This window comes from Lissotriton vulgaris, chromosome 6, assembly GCF_964263255.1.
Source record: "Lissotriton vulgaris chromosome 6, aLisVul1.2, whole genome shotgun sequence".
Taxonomy (NCBI): Eukaryota; Metazoa; Chordata; class Amphibia; order Caudata; family Salamandridae; genus Lissotriton; species Lissotriton vulgaris.
In genome coordinates this window covers 1,285,604,999-1,285,619,577 of record NC_141694.1, presented here as the reverse complement: position 1 = coordinate 1,285,619,577, position 14,579 = coordinate 1,285,604,999, and the positions used below count along the sequence as shown (strand labels likewise).

At 40.6% G+C, this 14,579-nt stretch overlaps 1 protein-coding gene across 1 annotated transcript in view; it reads left to right on the top strand.

Annotated features, from left to right (window-relative positions):
* ARHGEF33 (Rho guanine nucleotide exchange factor 33) overlaps positions 1-14,579 on the top strand; it is a 371,211-nt gene that overhangs the window by 295,333 nt on the left and 61,299 nt on the right. The gene's annotated exons all lie outside the window — the stretch shown is intronic.

The window sequence follows — 14,579 nt, the reverse complement described above, 5'->3', positions numbered from 1 at the left end:
TTGTATCATGCAAAGAAACGCCAGACAGGTCTTGCCTCAAAGGAGCACTAAATAAATGAAAACATTTACACAATAAACATATAAAGTATACAACATTTTGGTTTGCCTAATAACATGAGAACTTATCAGAAAATGAAGGCAATGTCGGTAAAGACTGCATCCGGATTCAACAAGTTGAAACTGGACCTTAAGGTAATGCTGGTTCATCAAAAAATATACTGAACCCTAGAATGCATTCTAATTTTATTCTGATATATTCATAATGTAATACTGTATTGATTCGCTTTGTAATTATACTAAACTTAATTTATATAAGAAGGTGGCTATAAAAAATCCCTAAGACTAAGATGCAGCCTAATATCCCCATATAAAGAATTTTAAAAAGTTTTGTTTTAATAAGGAACAGCTTAGTACTTTGGTAGATGTATTCAATTATGTTGGAAACATAAAACAATAATCGTATTGATGCTTTTCAACACTCTCAATACGTAGAGAAATTAAAACTATTTTGTGTAATAAATCCTATATCAATCCTCATATGTGAATATTGCCCAAGAAGTAATAAAATGTGTTATGTCAAGAAAAAAATTATTATTAAAAATATTATTTTGCACGTTTTGCCACAGCGTTAGTTCCTGCACGTGATTTGGTCTGTTGTGGACTAAGGAGCAAAATGAAAAAAACAGAAATGCTGAAAGTAAAGAGATTGTGTTTCCTTAAATATTCTGGTTTCACAGGTTTGCTTTCGGCTTAATAAGAATAAAACTAAACAAATAGTGCACATTCACGCTATTTTTTAAAATAAAAGCAAAATATTTATGGCTCTCGAAAACGCAGTTATTATCAAATAAGACAATCATACATATTATATCCAAATGAGCAAACTTTTCAAAATCCTGTCAGTGTTATAAAAACATGGCAATTGTGCAGTCACAAAGTTCACATTAAAAAATACAATTACCGAAGAGAAAAGCTCTAATAAAGCAACGTAACAGGTGAATTGACTAATTCATTCTTTAATGCTCTCGTAGAGTGTAGTTGATGCGCTCACCTAACTACATCAAAGTCATGATTAGTGGATGAATTAGGCCTTCAACTCTTGATCTGACCCACAAATACATATCACAAGTGTGCAATAAATCACTTGAAAGGAAGTGTAGCTATCAAAACATGCGCTTAAACAATAACACATTCAAATAACAGTAACTCGTTGAAAGCAATTATGTCAATCAAAGAATCTTAATATTCAATCATGAAAAAACAAAACCTGTAAGGCAAAAACATTGATATGAAAGGCCTGATCTCTATAATGAATTAATGCAGCTTTTCCTTGCTAGAATTTTAAATGAAAGTATTGATTTTAATAAAGACTTCAAGGCAACCATTATACTTTCTTTACTTGCAAGTTTTATTACAACAGCCACAAAACGCTGAAACCTACTCTTCCCAGGCGCAAAGTACTTATAGAGGGCAAGTAAAATCCATAATCCTTGGTCAGCATAGCCTAGTCTTTATATAGAAGTCACCAGTAACAACCTCTTTTCTTGATGTGAAGTCAAATTAAATACCATGAATGAAACTGAAAAACAGCTCCGTAGGAAACCCAACTGAAATAGCAAATACCTTCTTTGGAATAAGCCCCAAGGTTTGTTTTGTATCTTTTTCACCCAGAGACATAGCTTTAGTCCATATGGCCAAAGTAGAAGATACAGTAGCAGGGGATTAGAAAGACAGGTAAATGAGGAGAGAACGTTTTAAAAGCAGTAGCCTCTAATTCATATTATTTAAGTCCACGCTACACACAACATTGGATAAGAAAGAAAATAAGGCTATTCCGCACTATTGAAGGCATTCTTTATTTGTATAGTGTTGGAAAAGAACACCACTAAGAGAGAATGTCCTGTAGAAACATCTGGAACCCTGTGTTTGAGAAGGAAATGAAGCAGATTTATGGCATTAGAGAGTCATTGTTGGCTGTGTATGGAACTAATTCATACATAGTTTAAGATCCTATGTTGAGGAATAAATGAGTTTACAGATTGGACTATCTGATATCCATTAGCAGTTTACGAATTAAAGGATGTTCCCCTATGAGGTTGTCCTCAAAAAGCTCAAGGCCAGCAGACAAGCTGATATGTACCCATTAATAGTCCCAAAAGACTTGTCTTGAAATGCCAATGAGGCTAGGAATTTTAGAACTAAAACGACATGTGCTAAAAAGAGATAGTGATTCCTTTCACCCATCAACCAACGTCAAGCTTGGCAAGCTCCCATGTAAGTCTTTCTGATACATGGGCCCATGAATATTTTATGAGGCAATGAGCTGAAGCTAAGAGACCTGTCAGTGGTCAAGATTAAAGAAAGGTTTGAAGCCAGCTGCTGTAGATTGGTGGATAGGATCAGATTGCATCACTTGCTGTGGGGATCTTAGAGAAGGTGAGGCTGAAAGGGATGCAATAATGGAAAAACTATGACCTTTTTGTGGAGCGATTAGAACCAGGCCTCAGCCGTCCAAACTGAAAAAGTAGAACTACTAAGATCAGGACATAAGAAGCACTGGCGTAAATGTCACTGGTTAACCCATCTTGCAAGAACAAGTATGTGGCTAAAGCAAGAGGATACTTTAAAAATAGAAAACTTTTGATTCTGAGTATGAGACAAAGATCTATTTCCAACAAGCTCTAGTGATCATTCAGTGTTTGGAAAACTACTTGATGTAGTCTTCTCTCACGTAGGCACCAAGAGTGCCAGTCAGTGACCATATGAATGCTAGGAGTCAATTCTGCCCTAACTGAAATTTGCTGATTGGGACATACCACACAAATGCATTCATCAACCCTAACAGGACTTTAGACTGGGCACCTTGCAAATTGATATATATAGTTGAGTGAAAATGTCCATTCACAAAAGTGGAATAAAATGTGTCTTTTCCTTGGTTAAACTGAATGGCAAAGGAGTGTGCAAATGATATAGACAATTATATGTAATGACAATTCTTTAACAGACCATGCCCCATCATTTGAGTTTTGGACACTCCAAGTAACTCATATCCATAGACTGTTATCTGACTAGATTGGCGCATATGGCAAATATAGTTTCACAGTTCCAAGCAACTAAATGATCTTATCATCCTGGCATCTCTTCTTGATTATCATTGTCTAAAGGTTCTTTGTCCCCAAATGAGAGACCCTTCTGTAAATGAAAGATCTTGAAGTGTTAGTGTGCATGGAAATGAAGGTTTATATAAACAAACCCAAAAGCCCCACAATTCTAGCAACATGTGTGAAACAGTGACTTCATCCTTAATTCTTTTAGATAGGAATCATCTTGTCCTCTAGATGTTGTACATTTTTCTATTTGAAATCTGTAGGGCAACTTAGTGAAATAAAATGGACATACGACTAATCAAAGGGGTGAAACTTAAACTGGTGACCCCTGGCACAAAAAATAATAAAGGAACCTCCTATGTGCCAGAAAAACTGGAACAGAGATGTACGAGTCTTTGAGGCCTAGCTTCACCATTCGTTCTCCTGGAAAAACAACATTACTGAAAAGAACAATCACCACCATTTTGAAGAGGCGTTTTTTAAAGAAGAAAAATGCTGGTCACAACACTCTGGAGATGGAAGGAACACTATTAAATGGCTCTCTTGCAAAGAATCTCATCTATATTCTATATGGGTTCAGATTCTTCTATACATTATTTGTATTTCTCTAGATAGAAAAACCCTGAAACAAAGTATTTGAACTGTGTTTGGTTTGAAGAACCTAGAGAGTCTCGGAAATGTGCTCACTAAATTGGAAGAAAATGTTTCTTTGCAAATGCTTAACAGAGGGGAGAATAATAGGATTCTGACCTTGAGTAAAAGCTCAAAATGGTCCTCTGTTGCAGGGGAAATATCTACTCATGATCCTTTCAAGAAAGAAAGAGGGTCATTGGTATTGTTGAAACTGACCATCACATGGGTACTGTTGTAACCGGGTAATGAAGTTGTAATTTTTGCACAACTATTCCTAGACCTATTGGCTACATCAAAAGATATTTCTGAAACACCCTCTTTGAGGTACTGTAGTTAGTATAATGAGGAAAAGTCTTGATATCTATCCCCATGTCCTTTGTACAGTACTGACTAAAAAGGAAGCACTGAGCTGCGCAACTATTCTCTAAGCTTGCAAGTTTACACAATTTGTAATCAGTCTTAAACAATAAGACTTAGGGCCTCATTTACAAAGGTGCAGCGCCACAAGCCATTTTGCTGCACTGAGCTGCGTCATCTTAAAAGCACAGGGAAGTGTCTTATTAACAACAATACAACACATGCGTGTGCTGTCCCTAGAGCTGGCACACAATTGGCTGCCATGCTCCAGCGCAGTGTTATGTTGCAAGAGTTCCTGCGTTGCAGGGATGATTCTTGATGCCATTTTCCTCTTTCTGTGTGTGCTGCAGAATGCAGCATGCATCAAAAGAGGAAAAATGAGGAGAAACAAAATATTTCCCCTTGTTGCACCACTCCTATGCCTCCTTAGGAGAGGCGTAGGAATCTGACGCATTCCCAGATTTGCTAAACTTTGTAAATCTGGGAATGTGTCAGGTTCCCTTGATGTTGCCGGGGAACATCCACAGCAACACCCATGGAACGCCCCTTTCAAGCAGAGTAATGTGTGAAAGGGGCCAAGGGCCAGCTTTTGACCACCTCTGTCGCGGATTCCCTCACTATTACCCTTTAACAGTGCCCCTCTAGTATCCATAACCACTGTCTCTCAGATTCATTTAATTTTATAGGACCACTCATACTAGTGTGAGTTGTCAGAGCGCTTTACATCACACACACATTGCACAGAGTCAATCACATGTGTGTAATCAGAGTTTAGGAAATATTACATCAGACAGTACAACAAGGTGTAGTGTAGGAGTGAAATGTCAGCAATACTGGTAGGCAATATAGTTTAAGAGTCATTATTCTGGAAAAGTACAAATTCAAAATTTTAAACGTAACATCATTTGTAGGGGTTCTCTTTAATAATAATAATTGTCTTCTACCCAAATAAATCCTTTCGGCAAGATTAAGATAATGAAAGACTGGGGAAAAAAACATATAACTCTAACATATACCTTGCAGTTTGCATAGTAGGATTTTGACTTATAAAAGACAAGTAACAAAAGGAGCTCTCTTACAGAGGCAGCAACCTACTAACATTTTTACATTATATGCCCTTTGTTATCTGCGTGGTACGCTTTCGTAGCAGCAGGCATTTTACCCCTCTACACTACCTTAGGATGAGTCAAACTTCCACTAAACAAACCACAGGTTTCTTTCTAGGAAGATGATTAATCACAGGAGTTATCTTGACATTTTAATTGATGCCTGAAAATTGCTGGAGGCCAGGAACGCAGCAGCAGGTGCTTTTAAAATAAGAATATACCTTGCAAAATTGACTCCCCCACCCCAAGTCAGTGCCCGGTGCGGTGGCACAGATCACACTGCCCTAGAGTTGGCCCTAAAGGGACCCATATTTACAAGGCCATGAAAAGTCACTGGCGCGTAAAAAAAAGTTACTCTCCGGTGGTGCAATGGCCTTGCAAATGCGGCCCTTTGTGTCTTTCCATTCAATTAGCCACATTGTCGTTAGCAGCAAAACACAAAGCTCATTGAGCCCAATTAGACAAAACAATCTACTCAGTCCCTAGACTCCATTGCTTGTTGTGCAAGTTCTTAAATCTAATTAAATGGATCCACCATATCTACAAGGTTGTTATGGCATTAAACCAGGACCATCTCAATACCACTCTGGGTAATGTCGACATTTGGTGAAAAGGTAACCATTTTAGGATCTAATAGAGGAGTAGCTGATGTGGAGCACTGATTTGGAGTACTTAACTCTCGGCTGAGCAATAAGCAAAGATGTTCTTACTGGTGACTTCTGTACACAGACTAAGCTTATGATGAATGGCAGTTTCACTTCCCTTCAACCTGTAGTTTGTGAATATGGTTTGCTAGAAAGTGTCGTTTTCTGTGATTTGTGGCTGCTGTAATATATGCAGCAAGTTAAGAAAGCATAATACAAGCCCCAGATCTTGAAATACAATTTCAATCCCTGGAATCATAATTAATCAGACATCGCCTTAAATCAAAGCTGTATCTATTTAACAATTATTAATCCTTCTTTTTAGATGTAGTGTACATGTTTAATATATAGCATTATTACATTGTAAAAAACGTAGCATTATTACATTGTAAAAAACTTAGCATCGTGATAAACACTCAAAATCAAACAATAAACCCACTACAATTGAGCATGAATCATCAAAATATCATTATGCAAATATAAGGAAGGAATATTTAAAATAATCACATAAATGTGTCATTTGTCCTCATTAACCTGTAGGGGCAACATTAGGACCAGCAAATGTAAGTGCCTTTCAAACTATATTGGTGAATTGTAAACACAGGAAAGTGTGTTAACCTATGGAGCAATATAATACCTAGTGAATTGTAGTACCTGGTTAACTTTTTGTGGCTTGGGAACTCTCCTAACCGCTTTGGACAATGCAGCACCTCTTAATGTTTAGCACCTTGCTAACTGCATTTGTGATTTGAGAATATATATGTGTGTATCCAGCATACATTTTCATATGGTCTGGTCCTATTGGAGTAGTGTAAGTATCCTAAATGAGAGTTGATGTGTGTATTAAATGGATTTAATGTTGGTGCATACTTATAGGCGAGATACAAGTGAGTGATTTGCATAGAAATTATATTATACTCATGCAGTATGTAAAATATAACTCTGCCTGGGCAGTTTGTATGTTCTGGTTTGTGAGACAACTTCATGTATTTATTAGCTTCATTGCATATGCCAATTGGGTGTCACAGGAGTAATGTGCAGTTTTTATGGCGAGTCTAGTTGTATTGGAATGTCATTACGTGTTCTAGCAGATTCAACACTTTCATTGAATTTCTTTTGTCTTGGAGAAACACTTGCAGGGATATCAGATCAAATGTGATTCAGGGACTCTAGAAATCAGTAACTGAAAACTTTATGTTGTAGTGTACTCTCTGACATAAACCTGACTGGACTTTAAGGAATTAAGTAAGACGTAACTGGTCCTTCCGCCTCCTCTGGGACTAATTGTGTGCTTGCAATTAAAGAGTAATAGAAAACTAGGTATGTTTAAATTGTGCCACTTTGGAACTTTGTGTCTGCTGATATTGGATGTGTGTTGGTGTGTAGTTGCAATTTTGGCATGTTTGTGCCAATGAAAATGGTTGTGTGAAAACCTGTAGTTGCGCATGTTCTAATGAAATTAAGTGGTGTGGGATAAAAAAAAATTATGTTACTTCTGATTTAAGCAGTGGTGCTTGATCAGCCATAATCTGTTCTGGACAAACTCAGAGTACTTCTTGTTAAAAAATGCAATCACTGAGGCTGCCAATGCACATCAAAAATCTTCACTGTGAGTGCAGGGTCTAGTAAAGTGAATGCTAGCGATGATCTTATTTGTAGTGTTTTCTGGCTACCATTCTGACACTATCCTATAAGAAGACACTGGCACTCTCATTTTTTTTTTTTTATGTTTTTATTAAACAAAGAAAACATGATTCAACAATCTGTGCACGCCGGGTGAGTCACATAGCATGGGGGTTTTCGTCGCATCACAGGATACATTACAGTAATAATCACATTTAGGATTAAGGGGAATCAGGCATTTCTGATGCAGATACAGTAGCCGGTGGTTCACAAAGGTCACCCCTGTATGTGTTCCAAAATCCCCAGACCTTACCCCACTTGCCCGGACAACCCCTAGCAACATATACATTTTTTTCACGCATCATGCACCAATCTAGATCTTTGGACCATTTGGAGAGATGCGGGGTTCGGGTGGCTCCCCACAGTTGTGCTATGTTCCGCTTTGCTACCATACATGCCAGGGTCACCCATTGCTTCTGCGAGGCATTCAGATCAGTCGGCTCCCACACAATCAACAAGCACCGACGGGCCTCCAAAGGAACCTCCATCCCTGTCACCTCTGTCCTTACTAGGAGAAAAGGGGGGGGGGGTTGTGCCCAAATTACCCTCATGTACATGAGCACATGACATCAAAAAGATGTATACAAATACAAAGAAGCACAGAGGGATCGATTCAGTATTTATTTGTAATCAAGGTTAAATTAAAAGCCTTGATATATCCAAAAATGAATTTTATGAAGTAATGAATACACAAATTATAGTCACATATATAGCTATATCAAACAACTAGGTGGAGCACATAAAACAAGCAACAAATGATTATATACAACGAGAGTACCTTCACTTGTACTCAATCTTTCCATATAATACAATATACAACATATACATCACATATATATATATTTACACACAAATTTCACAAAAACACAGCCCTACAAAAAACAAAAAAAACTAAAAATTACACACAAAAAACACTTATATGTCTATGTGCGTATTCCTGAATTCCAATGCTACACTCCCAGGTAGTCCTATGTAACAGCACCTGAGGAAACTAATTACCCCAACATGATAATTTAAACCGGCGCTTATGCTACAGTCTAGCACAAATTAACAATTGAAACGGACTCCTCCACAGAATGTCTGTCGACGCGGTCGTGTTTCAGCCACACATATCTATGGGCTTCCTCAGGACAGAAGGGCCAAATTACAGGGATCCAACGAAATTATGCGGACCCTGTGCACCGTGGCTGGAAAATCCAAGGTAGGGGTACACCCCACGGGGGGTACCTCTGAGTTGGTGCCCACTTCAAGTGCCCACTCGGTAGAAAAATACACAGCAAAAGAAGGGATCAATTCTTCTCTCTCTGGCAGCTAAAGTCCACACGGCTAAACGTATTCAGGATGCGTCGGGAACAAAGTTTACCCGCATAACCTCTGTCATTACCTCATGGATCTTGCGCCAATACACACTAACATACTCACAATGCCACAGTACATGAAGGAAGGTTCCCAGCTCACCACAACCTCTCTTACAATCACCACCCACTCCACGTCCCATCTTAACAAGTCGAGGCCCAGTGATGTAGATCCGGTGTAGGATTTTTAATTGAACCAGTCTGAGTCTCATCTGGATGGCAACTACCTTTGGGGAGGAGAATGCTTCAACCCATCGAGCACTCGGTATTCGAGAGGTAATGCCTCTGGGAGCACCTCACCCCTCGGGACGCGAGCCATCAAAGCATGTAGGACCTGGCGGTAGCGGAAGTGCTCACTATCATTCAGTTCATATTTTGCTTTCAATGACTCAAAAGTGTGCATCTCCGTCCCTTTCCAGACTTCCTTCACCGGAAGACGCCAATCAATTCCCATTTATCAAATCCTTTTGATTTCCACAAGCTCCCCAATTGTTCGGAGTTGATCAATGGCGTTGCTAGTGTCAGTTTACCCTCCCAACCCAAAGACTTATTCGCAATGTGCGTTATACGCCCTTCCTGGCTTATAACGCTCTACCAATATCTTCCCCTGGTGCCTGTTCCCTATCCATAGCATATCCCGGGTCCCCTGGGAGTCAGTATACAATTTGATTGATGGCCGCCAGTTGGGAAGCCCAATAGTATTTCCTCAGATCAGGGAGTCCGATGCCTCCATCGTACCATGGAAGGGTCAACTTCAGAAAAGCGATCCTTGGACTACCTTCCCACAGAAGCTCCCTCTGCAATCCTTCAATATCTTTAAAGTAAGACACAGGGACCGGGTCCATCGCGTTTTGCAGTGCATACAGAAATCTAGGAAGGGACATCATTTTGAACAACGTCGCTCTTCCGAGCAATGAGAGTGGAAGAGCCCTCCAGCGCACCACATCGTTTTTCAGTCGGCTCAGAGGGGAACCCAAATTACGTTCAAATCTAAGCTTTGCATCAAACGTTATGTATATGCCTAAGTAAGTAAATCCCACCTTTTCTATCTGAAGAGGACACGACTGCGGGATCACTGGTGGCTCCCCGGAGAAGACGAAGAGTACAGATTTTGACCAATTGATCATAAATCCAGAGTATCTACCAAAGATTGCCAGAACATCCAAAAAACACTTCAGGGATGCTCTGGGCCTGGTGAGGTAGAGCATAATGTCGTCTGCGTAAAGTGAGATCTTGTCTTCCCACTCCTGCGTCCATCTCAGACCGCGTATTGTTAGCTCCCAGCGGACCCAAGCCGCCAAAGGCTCCAGCGCCAGTGCAAAGAGTAACGGGGACAAGGGGCACCCCTGTCTCGTGTCTCTCTGCAATGAAAAGTCTGCCGATTTACGGTTGTTGACCGTCACTCTCGCCAAGGGCTTGGCATAAAGGAGTCTCACCCACCCTATGAATTCCTCCCCGAAACCCAACTTTGCCAGCACCAGGAACAAATATGACCACTCGACTCGGTCAAACGCCATGGTGGCATCAAGTGACACCAGAGCCGCGGGCTCCTGCAAGGTCGGCAAACGGCCGAGGATCCCATGCAGTCGACGCAGGTTGAGCGCAGTGTTACGGCACGGCATAAACCCCGACTGGTCTGGATGTATCAAGTTAGTGACCACCTTAACCAACCTTACAGCCAGCAATTTAGCGAGGACTTTAGGCTCCGCATTAAGGAGGGAGATGGGCCTGTATGAGGAGCAGAGTGTCTTGGGTTTCCCAGGCTTATGAATGATGACTATGTTAGCAACCCGTTGGTCATAGGGGAGTTCACCCTTTTCCCTGCTCTCCAGTAACATCGCTCGCATGTAGGGCGCGAGTCTCTGGGCATGTAGTTTGTACAGCTCAATCGGTATCCTGTTAGGGCCGGTGGCTTTTCCGGACTTCGTGCTTCTTATGGCCTGTGCAACTTCATCGTCTGTGAAAGGGGAATCTAAATACTTTCTGTCTTCATCAGACAAAGTTGGCATAGCAATATCCTTAATAATGGTACTATTTTCGTCCTCGGTGTAAGAGGCTGCCGAGGTGTACACATCTTTGTAATACGTGGCAAACTCCTCCGCCATCTCCTGCGGATCAGTAACACTGCTCGCTTCACTAATAGACAACTTAGGCACCAATCTGGAGGCTCTCTCCCCCCTCTCGTGCCAAGCTATCAATTTCCCCGCTTTATCACCATGTTCATAGATCCTGCTCTGTATATCATTGTATTGGGCAACAGCCTTCTCCCGTGCCATACACTTATACTCATCCTGGCGGAGCTTCAAGCGGTGGAGACCGTCTGATTCGGCGACTCCTATATTTCTTTCTCTAAGGACATCACCTCTGTCTCCAGTCTAACAATATCTGCCTGATGTTTCCTTTTATTTCTCGCTACCAGGGACAGAACCTCACCTCTAATAACAGTTTTGTAGGCCTCCCAAATTGTCCCTGCAGAGCTTACGCTGCCAGCGTTTTAACTAAAATATTGATCTGAGAGGTGTACAGTCTCCTTTTTCACACCCGGGTCCTTGAGATACCACGCGTTAATGGGGGCAACTTTACCCGCCGATGGACCACCGTTGTCTAGCCGCAACCACACAGGGGAATGATCAGATATACCTCTGCTCATGCACCCGGTTTCCCTGATGTTCACTGCTTCCGAGGCTGGTACAAGAATATAATCTAACCATGACATGCTGTTATGCACGGCAGAGACGTGAGTGAATTGTTTCTGTGTAGGGTGTCATGCCCTCCAGCTATCTACCAGACCCAATGTTTCTAGAAATTCAGGGAGCCACCGCTGGGACTGACGGAGAACCCTCCCTGGGTGTCTATCAAGCTCTCCATCTAACACTGCGTTGAAGTCCCCCCTACTACGAGGGGGCCCAGGGGGAGCGTGAGAAAGACAGTGCCCAGGTCTCGGAAGGTATCAGCTTGCAAGCCACGCTGTACATATGTTTACAAGAATGTGACTGTCCTACCCTCCAACTGACCGGATACACCCACATATCTGCCCCTCTGGTCCACCCATGTCGATCGAATCTCAAAGGGGAAGGAGTTTTTGAACAGTATTCCGACACCCCTTGAACCTGTGGTAAACCCCGCGTGTGCCACCAATTTATATCCTCCCTTATGCAGTGCCATACATCTATTGCCAATCAGGTGTGTTTCTTGTAACAACACCACATCTGGGGAGTGTCTTCGTATGAACTGATTCACCATCCCCCGCTTGATCCTGTCACCCAGACCATTAACATTCCAACTCAATATCTTCATTCCCAATCCTTTCGGTTCTTGTGACATTTACTCTATTCCCATGACCGTAAACACCCGACGTGAACATGCACAACTATTCAATGGCGTCAGAAAAATTTAACGAAAACCAAAAACAATAACCCCCAACCCCACCCCACCACCCTGCACCCCTGCATCAGGCCTGAGCCCCACCCCAACTTGCAGTGTGCCTGTCTCCCCCCCACTAATCTAAGGAACTAAATGTAGTAACGGGGGAACCCGATGCCCAGCCCCTCCCTCCCCCTCCTCATTATTATTCCCGAAGTATACACATCTGCCGAGTCCCCCTGAGTGCTACATTAGTCCACTACCCAAGTCCATGCATAAAACACAATTAACGGCGACACCTTCCTCATCCCTGTCCATCTTCCTCCGCTACGTGCTGGTGCTCTTCAGAATATTCCGACGCAATACTGTCCGCCCAATCCGCTGCCACCTCCGGATTATCGAAGAACAAGGCCTTGCCGTCCACTTCCACTCGCAGTTTCGCCGGAAAGAGCATCGAGTATCTCAGTCCCTTGTCCCTTAGTTTCCTCTTTACCGGAAGAAAACTCTGTCTCATTTTCTGCAGGCGCTCTCATTTTTATTGGTCAGTGCACATTTGTATTTTATCATAGGAGGAACAAATGTGATTGATCTTCTCAAGTTTCGCTTTTCTCGCCTGCTATTCAAACACATCTGCAATGCTTTCTAGCATTTTGACAGAAACTCTGTAAATCTGCCACCAGCTCATACTCTTCATCAAACACCAACATCCTATTTAACCTTTAAAGAGTTAGTGATATTCTATACAATTTTATTTTTTTATTAGCATTAAATAAAAGTAGACAAACAATACACATAATTACCAATAATATAGTTATAACATAGATTTACCCTATAGTTAAGTTCAATGAGAAGTGTCTGATTTTCAGTTTATTTAGGTTCACAAAGTGCAACTGTATTTTAAACTCAGATATGGAATTAGTTGTGTAAAGCAGAGCTGATTTTGAATACCTATAAGCCAACCTATTACCAGGACGGGTGATTTGTGCCTCAATTTCTTAATGAGCTCCTTATAGGCATACTCAAAATGTCTTTATTGACTTCTGGAGCTTTCCTTTCTCAATTCAACATGTTTTTAAAATTGCAGTTCTCAAAACTATCCTCCATAAGAATAGTAAATAAAATAGTTGTAGTAGTTCCCTGTGTTGCTCATGATAGTCCATTCCTCTCTCCTATTATGACCAAATTTGCTTTTGTCTAGATTTCTAATCAATGCAAGTCCAATCTAATACACTGTATTGTTGCACTCTCTCTGATCGAGAGAATTGTTTCTCCAAATTAATCCTTCAATTGATCTTATTTTTTTTTAATATGTGAGAGGTCCATAAAATCAGTCCCATACAGGAAAATAGGAGGTATTTTAACCTCAAAGGCTTCCTTCAAGGGCTGCATCAATCTTACGCCTGAGCCCAAAAACAAGTTATTTAGACCATTACCATACACTCCTGCTTGTGATATTTTGCATTAGAACTGGTTAATACAATTTAGTGTTTCTGATAAAACCACAGAGAGGTAAGTAAATTCTGTCACTCTTTCCATTCTTGTGTCATACAACTACCCAGTATAGGAAGAGGGCTTTCATTAATGAGCTAATATAACTGATTTTCTTTTGTTACCGACTATTGCTATAGCATTATAGTTTATTTGTAAAGATAAAGATAATTTAGGCTCCTTTACTGTCCAAAAAAGGTCAATTAAGTTAGAACTATCGCAGACGATTTGTAAGCATGTACTCTGAGGGCAAAGACAACAATAATTAACTGCACTGGGCAAATCTAATAAATAAACTGAGAACAAGAACTGAGCCACAAATCAATCCTGATGAAGTCCATTTTTGTTGGAATTCTTTGTGAGTAATTTTTTTGGGCACCCATGAGGACTTTTGACCAGGATTTGTGTAATTCTCAAGTATTAAAGTCAATAGGCCATTGGGTAGTCCCAGATTATTCCGGTCCGATTCACAAAGGTAAGCTGAGACGAAACTCTAACTTTACGACTTTCTGTATTCACAAAGGGGATTTACAAAAAGTAAAGTTAGACATTTGTCTCAGTTAAACTTAAGACAAAAACTTACGTTCAACTGAGACAAAATTCTAACTTTACTACTCGTATATGCCCTTTGTGGATACCAAAAGTTGTAAAGTTAGACTTTGGTCCCAGTTTACCTTTGTGAATTGGGTCCACTTTGTTTTGCAACAGGGTATGATGAGCTAAATAATTGAATGCTGACTTGTAGTCTACAAATGCAAGGTATATCAACTTTTTGTTTAAATATTTATGGGCCTTTAGATCTATCATCAGTACATCACAATTCTATTTTGTTTCTTCATAAAT